The 15,662-nt window shown below is 44.4% G+C and overlaps 1 protein-coding gene across 1 annotated transcript in view; it reads right to left on the reverse strand.

Annotated features, from left to right (window-relative positions):
• CHST8 (carbohydrate sulfotransferase 8) overlaps positions 1–15,662 on the reverse strand; it is a 243,811-nt gene that overhangs the window by 221,938 nt on the left and 6,211 nt on the right. The window lies entirely within an intron of this gene.

Raw genomic sequence — 15,662 nt, forward strand, 5'->3', positions numbered from 1 at the left:
TGGGGAAAGGGAAACAGGACCTTCAAAGAGGGAGGCCTGTCCTCTTTAAAGTCGGACACAAAGACTCCTTACTCTATCCTTCATCACCATCATCATTTATTTGAATGACACATTTCCATACTTAAAATCAAGCCCAAGGCGGCTTACAACATGAAAGAATTTACATACGGTAATTACAAGCAGTGTTTTTTTCCGGGGGTGCGCAGGGGTACGCATATCTTGTGAATCTTTGTATCTTTCTCCATTTACTGTATTTATTTTTCTTTATTTGAACTATAAAATGGTGATTTTCTTGAGTCAAAATGAAAGTACCCCTAAACATTATTTTTATATTAAAAAGCACTGATTTCAAGAATATAACAAATGTAAGGTAAAGGTAAAGGGACCCCAGACCATTAGGTCCAGTCGTGACCGACTCTGGGGTTGCGGTGTTCATCTCGCTTTATTGGCCGAGGGTCATGTGTCCAGCATGACTAAGCTGCTTCTGGTGAACCAGAGCAGTGCACGGAAACACCATTTACCTTCCCGCCGGAGCGGTACCTATTTATCTACCGGTACTTGCACTTTGATGTGCTTTTGAACTGCTAGGTTGGCAGGAGCAGGGACCAAGCAACGGGAGCTCACCCCGTGGTGGGGATTCAAACCGCCAACCTTCTGATCGGCGAGCCCTAGGCTCAGTGGTTTAGACCACAGCGCCACCTGTGTCCCATAACAAAAGTAGTCCTAAACAATAAAGAAAAATGTATCAAAACTACGCAGCAAAATTAAATGACCCCCACACAAAACATAGGATCTAGAAAGAAAGGTGCAAAAAAATAATATTGAAAACAGCAAACTTAACACCTTCAAAATTAAACATTGACTACCCCACAAAAATCTCAGGTATTCTTCATTTGCTGCTTGCATCCTTTACTCTCTCTGCCTTGTCAGACTCATGCCAAATCCATCCCTTGTCCAGGATTGCAATCTATCCACAGTCTGTGCCTCCCCTCTTGCGCTTCCCCTTATTCTGGGGATCCTCTCTTGTGACAAGACTTAGTTCTAAAGGAATCTTCCATCTTGAGCAACCAAGTCAATATTGCTTTGCTCCCTGGAATCCAGGCAGCTGTGTTATGAAAAAGTCTTTTGTTTTCTTTCCCAGCACCTGGCTAAATGAAAAGGAAAAAAATATAATTACACTTCTAAATCCCAGCACAAAGAAGGGACTCACGGCAACATCTTGGCTCTGGTAGGGCCTCGAAGCGCAAATGCTTTTATTGGCCTGGATTCCACCTTCCCATTTCTCCCTTTTTGTTGTGTCAAATTATTGTCCTTTCCTAAATTAATTATTTTATCACTCGTGGGAAATGGCAGATCCTCAGAACATCAGCCTGCTGCTTCTTGCCAAAGGAAAGCAAGACAGGAGTGTACCTGCTTCCAAGCAACGTTCCAACCACCAAGTCCCTCTTACACCACTTGTGGGGTCCTGCCAGTGGGGTGTATCAGCTTGGACTTAAGGGATCTGAGTTTGAATTCCTGTGCAGCGATGAAGCTAAGTGGGTGAACTTGGGCTAATAAGAATCTTTTTGCTTAGCCACTCTATCCCCAACATTAACATAAGAACAGGGCCAGATCTAGGTCTGTTGAGGCCCTAAGCTACTGAAGGTAATGGGGCCCTTTACATGTCCAGCTGTCCTTTGACATCAACAAATTGCCGCTGTTTTTTTGTGTTGAATATATGCCATGCAACCAGTCCATGCAGAATGTAGGCACCCTATATATAGAAATGAGCAAACCAGTGATATTTTAGGGAGCAGGTTAGCAGGCAGGACCCATTACTTACATCATAGGAGCCTACACAACACAAAACACTGCTGCTCGATGTAGGTTTTATTTTCTATCTTATATTTTGGAAATATACATCCAGGTGCTTTTTTCTTTAATTTTTTTTGGGGCCCCCAAAAGAGTGGAGCCCTAAGCTATAGCTTGTTTAGCTTATATGTAAATCCAGCACTGCATAAGAACATAAGAAGAGTTGGTGGCTGGATCAAGTCCATCTAGTCCAGCATCCTATTCTCACAGTGGCCTACTAGATGCTCATGGGAAACCTGTGAGCAGGATTCAAGCACAAGAGCCTCTCCCCTCTTATGGCTTCCAGAAAGTGGTCTCAAAACTAACCCATTCCTCTTGAATGATGCCAGGTGTCTGGGGAAACCCAAGCCACCTTCACCTAAGGCATCTTATTTCGGAGACATTTTGAAATCTCTCTTATGAAGCCACACAGTACTTTAGAACATTATCATTCAACATAGAAGAAGAAGAAGAGTTTGGATTTGATATCCCGCTTTATCACTACCCGAAGGAGTCTCAAAGCGGCTAACATTCTCCTTTCCCTTCCTCCCCCACAACAAACACTCTGTGAGGTGAGTGGGGCTGAGAGACTTCAGAGAAGTGTGACTAGCCCAAGGTCACCCAGCAGCTGCATGTGGAGGAGCGGAGACGCGAACCCGGTTCACCAGATTACGAGTCTACCGCTCTTAACCACTACACCACACTGGCTCTCAGAAACTGATGGCTTTCAGGTTGGCAACTATCATGTATCATCTATTTGACCGTAGAAGGGATTTTCTTCTCCTCAGTATATGTGTCCTTTGCAAAAGTGTGTTCTGTTGGCAAATGTTTATTTATCTGTTTGGGGGATTAATAGCCTGCCAACATGGTTCACAAGAGCCCTCAGGGCATCTCATAGCAAATAATCTCTTCTTTTTCCAAGTCTGTGTCATGCTGGGGTGTTAGGGGTTACATTGAAGGAAAATGGCTACATAGATTTGTAAATCTGATCTTTTGTTCCACTTAGACCCCACCGTTCCTCCCTGCCTGAGGGGGCAGCATGTGGCAGTCAAGGGGTGATCTTTGTTTCAGCCTTCTAAAATAATCTCCAGTTAGCTTCACATGCACATTTCTGCAAGAAGAGAACGGCGCCTGTTTGGGAGGTTAAGAAGGTTCTTCAGACTTTCAGCTAGCTAGCTAGATTTCATGAAGTCCACGATCACAGAATCATAGAATTGTAGAATTGGAAGGGACCCCAAGGGTCATCAAGTCCAATCCCCCACAACGATGTTCCTCAGTAAAAAAAAAGGGGGGGGATTTTATTTGACTCAGTTTATTCCATTTTCCTAACTTAATTTCCACATTGTAATTAAACTTTCACACGATTTAAAAGCAAATTCCAGAAATGTAGTGGAAGTTTAGTGCTATATCTGTGTTATTCGCTTAAAGGAAAACATCTGCTTGACCCCATGAAAAATACTGCGTGTCTTGCCGGACCACTTATTGATTTTTCTGCCTGTTGTAGCAATCGTATAGTATTTTTAAAAATTCTGTTGTATTGCATTAAAGTACAAGATAAAAAATAAATGAAGCAATACAAATACAATTAAAAATCAATATGGATTTCATATACACAACAAATACAGATACTCAGGACCCCCCCTCTCCGTGGTGCAATGTGATCTTTGCATTCCCTAATGGTCTTTAACTACTCTACCTACCTGATTTATGTCTTTTCCAAGTATTACTGCACTGCTCTTTTTGGTATTTGTATTTCTATTATTTTTGTTGTACAGGTTAACTTGCAACTTATGTGCATTTAATATGTGTGATTTCAGCTTTATGCAGTTGAAGGCTGGCTGCTTAAATTCACACAAATTAAAGGCAAGGAAAGCAGAGCGCTTAAAATCAGGGTTCTCCCAGCACAGAAAGGGCTTTTAAATTCACCTAAGAGCCTCCCAGAACCCAATAAGCAAGACAGAGAGTTTGGGCAGGTGGGTTAGACCCGTTTGGCGCGCTGACTTCAGAAGGTAAGACTGCTCGTGTGGAGGCTATTCCAAGGGGCTGGTTTGAGTACAGTCATACCTTAGATCCTGAACGCCTTGCAAGTCAAACGTTTTGGCTCCCGAACGCCGCAAACCCGGAAGTGAGTGTTCCGGCTTGCGAACATTCTTTGGAACCCGAATGTCCAACGGGGTTTCTGATTGGCTGCAGGAGCTTCCTGCAGCCAATCAGAAACTGCGCTTGAGTTCCCAAATGTTTTGGAAGTCAAACAGACTTCTGGAACGAATTCCATTCAACTTCCAAGGTATGACTGTATATGCATTTTTGCATAAATGCGCCATCCCTGCAATGTCACCTATATTGCTTTGCTTGAGCTCCCTCAAGAAAAATTATACTGGGGGCGGGGACTATATGAATACCGAATGCAGTTGATGTGTCACCTCCCATCTTTAACTGCAAACTGCAGACCCTCTAAATGAAGATAATAGTCCACAAACCACAGTTTGATAACACCTGCCCCCTGCCTCTATATATTTGTAAGTAGACTAACCCAGCAGGCCCAAGAATTGGCTGGGATGCAGCAGACCCTCTTCTCATTAGGCTCTTCCCTTGATTTCTGTGGCACCGAGTGCTGGCATAAGGCCAGGAATTGATTTGTCCAGAGGCAGAAGCAGCAGAAGTGATGGCGGAGGGTGAATGGAGTCCTATGACAAGAAGGGATGCAGCAGTTATCTGATGCTCCCTTCTCTCATGTTTGCATTTCGGGAGGACTCCTACACCAAGGCAGCCTCCGCAAATCTGCTGCCCTTTTGAAAATGAGCTGGAAGGCAACAGGATGGTGAAGGATGCTATAATGAATATATGTTTTCCCATGGGTGTAGGGAAGAAGGAAAAACAGGCCCTGTTGATGATTGTAATCTTTGTGCCTTCTTTGTAGTAAAGGAAATTAAATAATTCTAATTTGACAGACCTTTGTAATTCTGCTTCTTCATATTATTCCTCCAGCATCTCTTAGCTTAGTCAGTGAATGCAGTTTTATATCAACAGCATCCTGTAGATATGACTCCTTTTTCCTGCTTCCTTCTAATGCAGCTGTGTGTCAGAATTGCAGTTTGTTTGACCTGCTCCGTATTATCATATACACTTTATTCCCCCATCCCACTCCTACATTAATCTGCCATTTAAAGCAACAACTGCACAGAAAATTACATTTAAATATTTATCTCCAACTGCATATTCTTTCCAAGTACACATTTCTAAATGTATCTTTTTCTCAACAACGTTTGTACTTTAAAATGCATTTTGATGCATTTGAATTATGTCACTATGTTTGCACAACTGCAAAATTTCGTGGGACGGCCAAGTGCCAGTTTGCACACGAGTCCAAAATGTTGTTTCCAATGTTAGTGCTACACAGAGTAGACCCATTGAAATCAACAGGTTCCTGGAAAATGCTGGAATCCTGCTTGTCAGTTTCCCACAGGCATCTGGTTGGCCAATGTGAGAATAATAATAATAATAATAATAATAATAATAATAATAATAATAATTTATTATTTATACCCCACCCATCTGGCTGGGCTTCCCAGCCACTCTGGGCAGCTTTCAAAAAAATATTAAAATACTGTAATACAACAGAACAGAATGCCGGACTAGATGGGCCATTACCCTGATCCAGTAGGTTCTTCTTAAATTCTTAATGGCCATGGCTAACTTAGGTCTATTCATATTCCATGGGTCTACTCTGAGTAAAATGACCCAAAGGGGCGGATGAGGTCCATTTGCATCAGAACGGGCAAAGATCAAAATTCTTAAGTATTGTTATGGCACATTTTATAGCCTCTATGAGAACTAGACCTGAGATAACCATTTCAAATGAAGTGTTGTGAAAGGTGTAGTGCAGTTATCAATTTGGCATATTTAATGGCCCTTTTGGCTATAAACCTTGTCAGAAAACTGGCTGGTTCATATCATTTTGACACAAGCTTGGCTTGAGGCACCCATCCAGGGCATCAAATTATCACTGATCTGAAAAATGGCGCTGAAAGGTTTGTTAAATATGCCAAGTTCTCAGATCAATCCAGAGCTTTTCTTTTTATATACATGTAGACAAGCCTCCCAGACAGTTTTTTTTCTTGGGACTTGCCAAAAATCCAATCAGATGTGTTAATTTCTTGATAAGTGGTGGGAAGGAGGAGCCGGGCAGAGGGAGAGTGAAGTGCAGCCCATCCCAGCTGCAATCATCATCATCATCATAATTCATTTATTTATTTATACCCCGCCCATCTGGCTGGGTTTCCCCAGCCACTTTGGGTGGCTTCCAACAAAATATTAAAATACAATAGTGATGGTCCATCATTTCTGGAGCTTAAAGCTCTTGCTCAAATTGCAATACTTGTACAGAAAGATGGGACACATCTCCAAGAAATTGTTCTAGTCTAACAGAAAATCCTTATTTACCTTTTTGTACAACCTTCAAAAATACTCCCCCCTCCCCTGAGTGGCTTTCAATATAAATAAAATGAATTTTGTAATAAATGTGTGTGTGTGTGTGTGTGTGTGTGTATATATATATATATATACACAACCCATAATACGATACCAGCTTCCTGAAGAATAGCATGGAGGCAGAGGACCCAATTCCTACTGGGGAACATCGGAAGCTGCCTCCTACTAAGTCAGACTCTTGGTCCATCTAGCTTAGAACAGTCTCTACACTAAACGGCAGCAGCTGTCCAGGGTTTCAGACAGGAGTTTCCCAGCTCTACCTGGAGACGCCAGGGATTGAACCTGGCACCTTCTGCATGCAAAACAGATGCTCTGCCACTGAGCTATGGTCTTTGCCCCATGGAATGATGGCAGGAAGCCTTCTCACCCTGATGCTTCTCTTCCTCCCTTCCACTGACTTCCACCATCAACTGATGGGGGTGCGGTTTATATGTGCCTTTAACCCCAACTACTATTTGGGCTTTCACTTCTTCAGCATGGCTATGCTGCCCGGTGGCTGGTGGGAACTGTAGCCCAAAACAACTGGAGGGAGCAGGTTGGGAATTGCTGCCCTAAAGTACATAGCCAGAGTTCTCTTTGCCCCAGGAAGCAAATCCTGCAGCAGACCCACAGTACAAACTTACACATTCTCTCTCAATGGGCTCCCCTTGCCCAAAGCTTTGCTGATGCTGGAAAAATCAGCTTGACTGGAATATACTTCTCTGTGTATGTGTCTCTGCTCATCCGAAGGCAGACAGAAATGCCAGTTCCTCCCGGTGACTAATGCTCGCACATTTATTATTCCACTCAATTAGAACAGCACTAATCACTTGGTGGTGTTTCATCCCTTAACGCCTGTTCGGCAGGAGGTGTGAAATCCTCTGTTTGGGCCATGACTAATCCGCAGAATCTGCCATCTTGAGCCTTGGTTTGCCTGATGCCCGCTTTGAACAGCATCATGTCACTAGCTGAACAGGACAAAAAAGGGGAACGCGCCCTTTGTTCCTTGCAGGATGGAGTTGGCACAGGGCCGTCCTGTCCGTGAAGCAGGAGACACGCGAGATTGCTGAGAAGCCTGTAGACAATCCTGCAGGGCTCTCGTGATCTTATGGGGCTCTTGCAAGAACTCACTGTAATCCAGAAGCTTCAGCTTTGTGACTCCAGTAAGCAAGGCTTTGGTGGGGACACAAGAGGGGCTGTTGACGTACAGCATGCGATATGTGGTGGCAGATTAAGAACAATAATAAAAATAAATTTTATTTACACCTCGCCCTCCCTGGCCAAGGGGCTAACACCAAATATATAATACATTAAAAACACAAAATCAAACAATTGATTAAAACATAGCTCAAAATCACAGTAAAATCAAAATTAAGTGGCCAACCCACAAATCACAGCCATGAAGGTAGGAATATTAAATATTTGCAGACCCGGTCACCTGTGCTGGTCCCATATGGGCCGATAGAAAGGGCCACTTACATACAGGGTTTCATAGAAAGAAGGGGGTCAGACTGGGCCTGGACCAAAGGCCTGGTGGAACAGCTCCATCTTGCAGGTCCTGCGGAAAGATGTCAAATCCTGCAGGGCCCTGGTCTCTTGTGACAGAGCATTCCACCAGGCCGGTGCCAGGTTCCCATTTCACCTCAGGTGGTGAAACAGGACAAGGCGCCCCTCTGTATGTTTTGGAGAAGGGCGTAGCTCTGTGGTATAGCATCGGATATTGTAGGGTTGGAAAAGGCTCAGAGAAGAGCAATCAAAATGATTGATGGATGGGGAGGCGGGGAGCAACTCGCGCATGAAGAAATGCTGCAGCGTTTGGGACCTTTCGGTTTAGAGAAAAGGTAAAAGGTGATGTAAGTTTCTAAGATTGTGCATGGCATGGAGAAAATGGATAGAGAGAAGTTTTTCTCCTTCTCTCATAACGCTAGAATTTGGGAACTATCCAATGAGACTGAATGCTGAAAGATTCAGGTCAGAGAAAAGGAAGTCCTTCTTCATGCAGCGCTGAGTTAGACTTCTTGTCTTGGGCTTTGCTCTTGTACATTCCTTAGAACCAGAGATAGACAAATCATCATAAATCTGTTCCATCCCATTTCCACATTAATCTTTGGTTTTTGGTGGTTGTTGTTTTTTAAAAATAATCCTGGAGGGCAACATACTGAATGGCAATGTTGGCCATCCCTGAGATGATGACATGTACGGCGATCCTGCAATGAGCGTTTCCTTGGGTGAAACGACACGCGGGATCCCTCCCAGCTTTACGGTGCTGTAAAAATGAGGCGCAGACCCAAGTGCCTTGTGCTGCGTTTCTCTTTGTAGATCCTCTTCCTAGCTTCCCTCTTTGGCGTCTCCCCCTCTTTCCTGCCCTGGTTTTTCTTCACGTTTCATTCTCCTCCACAGCTAATTTAATCTTGACATTTCTGGAGCTCAAGGAAATAAATAAGATGCAGCTCACATTTCGAATTGACTGAGGATAGTTGGGTGAATCCCGCGCTGTAATTACACCCAGTGACACTCCTAAAAGAAAATGTTTTGGGGGAATTGGGGAAGTGGCTCTTGAGATCTTCCCATCACACCCTCAGAAGGTTTGAAGGCAGGGAAGATGTTTTTTAACATTTTGGGGGCTGCCAAAACCACCCCCTCTCTTTTAAAATGATTTTTCCACCGCCTTGTAAAAATGTTTATCCGTTCCTTTGCTTTTCTCTCACTTGCTCTGTTGCTCACTCTCAGTTGCCTTCACTTGTCCTCAATGACATCACCACACAGCCAAATCTGATTGGATATATAGCATTGTGATGCCACCCCATTTACTGTGTGGTCTCTGACTGGTTAGGATCACACCTATGATCACCAAAGGCAAGCCTACACAAGGTGAATCAGAGGGTCGTCCCACTGAGCTTAATGGGGCTTCTTCCCAGGTAAATGTGCAAAGGAAACCAGAAAAAAAGGATAGAGGAGCAGCCAGGGGTGAAATCACACCAAAGTATCAGCAGCAGCAAGGACAAACAATGGAGCTTAATGGGATTAAAGGAAAGTCAATATTCACATAGTGTTCACTGGAGGAAATGTCTTTTGATGTCTTATATTCCATGTTAAGAGCAAATGGGTTGTAGTTCAATGGAAGAGCATCCACCTTGCATGCAAAAGGTTCCAAGTTCAATCCCCAGTAGGGCTGGAACAGTCTCCCTGCTTGAAATTCTGGAGAGATGCCTCCAGCCAGGATAGACAAGACCAAACTAGAGGGACCCCAATGCTCTGACACAGTATAAAACTGTCAGGAGTTCAGCCTACACTCGAGTAGGACCCTGGCAGAGACACATGCGCAACTGGCATGTTCCCTCCCTCCTGGTTGATCGTTCGGGAGCTTCAAAAGCTTTCTTCAGCCCAAACATCACAGCGACCGAGACCAACCAACAACGGCACACTTAGGGATCCACAGAGTTTGCACAGTTGCGTAACAAACCTCAGCAACTCAGCATTTTGGCTAATCTACTTTTATTTACATATAAACACACACGGAGCACTGCAACATGGCTCCCTCTCTCTCTAGCATCAGACAGCAAAGAAAAAAGGACAATAGTCCCCACTTCACGGAACACAGTAACACAAACATCCTGTCTTCATCACTTCCCACTCTGGAGTCAAAACATATCACGTCGTGTGAAAGACAAAAATCCCATGACTGCAATAATAGATCAGGAATTCTAACAAAAGCACCTTCCCATGTTCTTTATTCAGACCCATGAGGCCTAGAATCTTACATATTTTTAGTTTGAAAGACTGCAGCCCAGGATCAGAGCACCTGCTTTGTGTGTAGAATAAGGTTATCAGACGTCCATCCCCAGATTTACAAATCAGTCCCCTGACAAAATCCATCTGTTTAGTAAGAAGTTGAAAAGTTTCCTGGATTCGTTGAAATAAATCCGGTAACCTTAGTGTAGAAGGTCTCAGGTTCCATTTACAGCACCTGCATATAGGGCTGGGCATATCTCCATCAGCAATCCTGGGCAGCCTTTTCCGGTCAGTGTGCTAACACTAGAACTCGTGGACATCCAGTGAAGCTGAACATTGGAAGATTTGGGACAGACAGAAGAAAGGACTTCTTTATGTAGCACATAGGTAGACTGTAGAACTCAGTGATGGCCAACCACTTGGGTGGCTTCAAAAGCAGATTGGACAAATTCATGGAGGAGAATAAGGCTACCGATGGCTACTAGCCGTGATGGTCATGCTCTGCCTCCACAGTAGAATGCAGTAGGGCTGGAGACCAGAGGAGGAGAGAATGCTTGCAGGCTTCCCACAGGCATCTGGCTGGCCACTGGGAGAGCAGGATGTTGGAATAGATGCACCATTGGCCTAGCCCTTCAGGGCTTTCCTTATCTTCTTACGCTATCTAAGACCAATGTTCTACCTGGATACCAGGCAGTTTTCTATGTCAACCTCATTCAAACAACTGATTACGACCTTAAAACAAAAACTAAAGACTATCTCATGGGGGTACCCTTGCACCCAGGTAATCAACAAATTGTGTGGGGATTCAGCAGCTTCAGGCCTGGCCAGATTAGCCTTCCCTGCACAAAAGACAGTTCTAAGGCCAAGCCAGCTTATTACATGCTGTTTTCTCACCAGATGAAGGTGGTTTTTTTTTTTACAGAGCCTTCCTGCTTACGACCAAGGCAAGCATAAAAAGCAGGCTAGCCATTGATTTGGGGGTGTTAATTGTGAGATGGAAAAGGCTGGCTGTGTCTTCACCTCTTGATAAAGAAAACCCCAGGTCAGTCTTTCGAAGCTGATTTCCAGCAATGCTCTGATGTTCTTTACGGAGCAGCTTCTCAGGATTCTTAAAGGAGTTGCATAAGGCTTTAGACACTGTGCTGCTCCTGTTTAGGTATATTCTGATTATATGGGTTGAACAATGACGCATTCTGGCAAATGTGGGGCTACAACAACAGAGCACCCCTGGATCTCCTCTTCCTCCCTTCCTTATGGACTCTAGCCTTCCACAACTTGGGTCACATCTGCACCATGCACTTAAAGCACTATAATTCCACTTGAACAGTCATCACTTTCTCAAAAACTGTAGCTTGTTCAAGATGCTGGGAGTTATAAGGGGACCCTCTATTCTCTTCACAGAGTTGCAATTCCCAGATTTCTCTTGGAAGAGGGAGTGATTATTAAACCACTCTGGAAATTGTTTGCTAAACCACCCTGAGACCAAGATGATCAAGAGTCTGGAAACTAAGCCTAATGAGGAACAGTTGAGGGAGGTGGGTATGTTTAGCCCACAGAAGAGAAGACTGAGAAGTGATATGCCAGCCATCTTCACATTTCTAAAGGGCTGTCAAATGGAAGAAGGAGCAAGCTTGTTTTCTGCTTCTGTGAAAGAATAGGACCCGGACAAAGGGATTCAAAATACAAGAAAGGAGATTCTGACTGAATATTAGGCAGAGCTTTTAGAGGGTAAGAACTGTTCAACAGTGGAATGGACTACTTCGGAAGGTGGTGGACTCTCCTTTGCTGGAAATTTTTTAATCAAAAGTTGTCAGGGATTCTTTAGCTGTGATTCCTGAATCGCACAGTGTTGAACTTGATGGCCCTTGGAGTCCCTTTGAACTCTTTAATCCTAGGATTCTAAGGAGTCTTTATTATTTCTTGGATAAACAGCTGGCCACCTTGTAAGTTGTTTTCAATATTTGCTTTGAGGGCAGCAGAGGCAGGATTCAACCCTCATGACCTCATAGTAAAGATAAAGGGACCCCAGTCGTGACCGACTCTGGGGTTGTGGCACTCATCTCGCTTTACTGGCCGAGGGAGCCGGCATACAGCTTCCGGGTCATGTGGCCAGCATGACTAAGCCTCTTCTAGCGAACCAGAGCAGCACACAGAAACGCCATTTACCTTCCTGCCGGAGTGGTACCTATTTATCTACTTCAAACTGCTAGGTTGGCAGGAGCAGGGACCGAGCAACGGGAGCTCACCCGGCCGTGGGGATTAGAACCACCGACCTTCTGATCAGCAAGTCCTAGGCTCTGTGGTTTAACCCACAGCGCCACCCGCATCCCTATCATGCCCTCATATTGGGATCCTAATGTGTGACGATTATTGGTTTGTATTTGTTTCCATTTTTTATCATGTGTTTTTATTATTATCATTTTGTAATTTTATGTCATGAACTGCCCTGAGATCTATGGGTATATGGTGGTATACTACTACTACTACTACTAACAACAACAACAACAACAACAACTTCCACCACTTTCCAAAGGCCAAGGAACTCGCCCCTCCTTGCTCCAACAAGAAGGCAAAATCAGAATTCACCATTTCACTTTATGGCCCTGGCAATGTATAAATAAATCATCCATACGAGCTGATTGATGCCCACCCGTAAATAATTAAGCTTCGACCTTATGTTATGGTGCTGTCTAAATTCTTTCAGAGCTTGTGGGAACTAAGGTGTACTAAATTTTCACATGTCGGAGAGACAAGACAAAGGACAGGCTGCCAATATTCATTTATACATACATTGTAATAAGTTTGATTTTACTTAGCTTATTGGATTACTATCGATTAGGCATCTCTGCATAAGGCATCCAGAAAGGTTAATTGTTCCAAGCATATCCCGACTTGCTTTCTTTCTTGAAACAGCTGTTAAATCTTGTGTTTGCTTTCTAGGCCTCATACATTTACTGTATGTAATCTGCTTTGAATAATTACCTAATTTTCTTTTTTTTTAAAGCACTTTGCTAGGGAAGAGATACCCAGTCTGTCTCACGCTCACAGTGACATTCTCCTCTCCTGGGCGAGGTAGCAGGTGTCAGCCAAAGTTTAATTTGGAAACCCATGAATTCCAAAGAGCTTATTCTCCAGCACAGAGAGCTTTTCAAGGCCTTCTCCTGGAATAAAGAGCAAATCCCACAGACATGAAGGGAATTGATGAGAAGGTGGTTGTCGAACAAAATGAGATCCTTTCATCAAATGGCAGCGCCACCAATAAATAACAAGGATTTGGCCAGGACTGTTCTAATTTAGGAGAGCTTTGCTTAGGTCAGTGATTCCCCCGGCTGCGTGCTAGCGAGTGCATACTCTAGCGTGGCATGAGAGAATGGCCGGTGTGCCATGAGAAATCAAGAGATTAAATAATTAAATGGTCCCGCGAGCCCAGAGCACCACACGCACACCCGAACTGGCACACTGCCTCTTTGAACAAAGACCCAATTCTGGCCTGGATTCCTTCCAGCCAGCCTTCTCCCAGGGCAGGCAGCCCTGCTAAAATCTTTGTGGTTGTATCATTCAGTTGGCCCTGTTGCAAAGACCCGGCTGATTGAGTACCTGCCCTTAGCATACCTTCCAACATTTCTCCTATGAAAATAGGAATGTCCTATCCAATTTTATTATTATTATTAATAATAATACCCCACCCATTTGACTTGGTTTCCCCAGTCAGATGGGTGGGGTATTCCAGCATATATAGAAACATATTAACAAATTAAACATTTAAAAAACCTCCCTATACAGGGCTGCCTTCAGAAGGCTTGGGGGTCAGAGAACTCCATTTCCACTAACATATCTCTAATAAAAATAGAGATGTCTTACCACACCATCCAATATTTCCCTGATGAAAATAGGGACATCCTAAGGAAAAGTGGGTCATTCCAGGATCAAAACAGAAAGTGGATTCTGTAAATCCGGGACTGTCCCTGGAAAATAGGGACACTTAGAGGGTCTGCCTTAGAGGAGGCTGCCCACTGTGTCTGACTGAATCACAGCTAACAATTAAAGCAAAGCCTTGGCCCTGCAACAATGGGCTCCTTCCCATCCCCATTTTTTTATTATTCAAAGCAGGTAGGAAAGCTTTGCCTTGGCTCTCAGAAGTTCGGGAAACTGTTAAACAAAAATTTACTGTGCATCTAGTCAATAGCCTCTTTCACCCTGAAACAGGAAGTCAGTGCGACTCTATTGTTTCAGAGCAAACTAAAAAGAGAAAGTGTATCCAAAAGCCCCTGAAATCCCACCCACCCCATAATGCAGCGTTCCATACTGAGGCACCACCTTCTTAATAGAATTGGGGGTGGGGGAGTGTGCAATGCCATGTGACGTCATTACGTCCTGCGTATGACATCATGCGATGCCCTCACGTGTGTACAATGCTGCGAGGAGGCAAGGGCAGACCCTGAATATTGAGGGGGCTCAGCCCCCTCAAAAAACACATTGCCTCACATTGCCCCTGGGAACTGCCTCACCGTTTTCCATATTTATAATTGTTCAAAAGTAATTAAACTCCAGATTAAAACAATATAAAAGCATATTTATTAAGATACAAATAATAAAAAGAGCACAGCACTATTAAAAGTCCTTTGCTAGACCTGTGTTACTTATACCTGCCCTTTAAATAAGGATTCCTATTGGGGCATGCCTTTAAGGTGGCATTAAAGGAAAGCAGAGAGATGCCCCTGTATGGCAACCCTCTGACCCCATCGGCCTCTTTCAGCAGTACACTTTAAAAGTAGCCATGTAGCGGATGGGAGGAAGAGAGTGTGGAATGCCATGGGATGTAGAATGGCAGTTGGGAAAGGAAAATAGAATTTGGGGCAAGGGAAAGAGTGGCTGGATGCAAGTGCCTTGTAGGAGGGGGGTTGCACTGCAACGTCCCATTGCAGATCCCACTCATGACTTCCCTCATAATCCAAATGCCACACATTTCAAACTAATCCATTGCCACCATCTATCACAATACCAAGAAGAGGAGTTCTATCCAAAGATGCAACAGAACAGGAAAAGCCAACCAGGGCGTTTTGCCACTTGAGGTGAAACAGAAAATAACACCCACCCCTCCCCACCACATACATCTCCTCTGGCTGAGGTGGCTGGAAGTGGCCTGAGGAAGGCCTGGTTTGATGAATGTGGTGAGGGAGAAAAAAGGAAGCCAGAGGTGATAGTGGCCAGAAGAGGAAGAGGCGGCAACAGCAGCAAAGGCAAGAGGCGGCAAGCGACACAGTCTTCTGCTGTTCCTCTCAGCTGTCCCCAGTCTGAGGTAGCTACCTCACCAAGCCTCATGGGTGTAGCCAAAGTGCCTCCTCCACCTAGTGGCATAGGAGGGGGGAGTGCAGTGGATGCAGGCTGCCCCAGGTGTCATTACTGAGGGAGGTGACAAAATGGCAAAAATATGTGTGTGTGTTTTATTTGAAAATGGACTCACGACACTTTTTTTGAAAAAATAACTCCTGCAACCCCCGCACCCCCCTTCCTATGCCACTGGTAGCTAGGTGACGCGGGGGGCATCAGGCACCACACCACAGGGCCTGCAGCATGCCTGAGCCATGCGTCTCTCCTGAGGGGGAGGCGGTGGGCAGACTACCTGCAAG

The sequence above is a fragment of the Podarcis melisellensis genome (assembly GCF_964234715.1).
Source record: "Podarcis melisellensis genome assembly, chromosome: 8".
NCBI classification, from domain to species: domain Eukaryota; kingdom Metazoa; phylum Chordata; class Lepidosauria; order Squamata; family Lacertidae; genus Podarcis; species Podarcis melisellensis.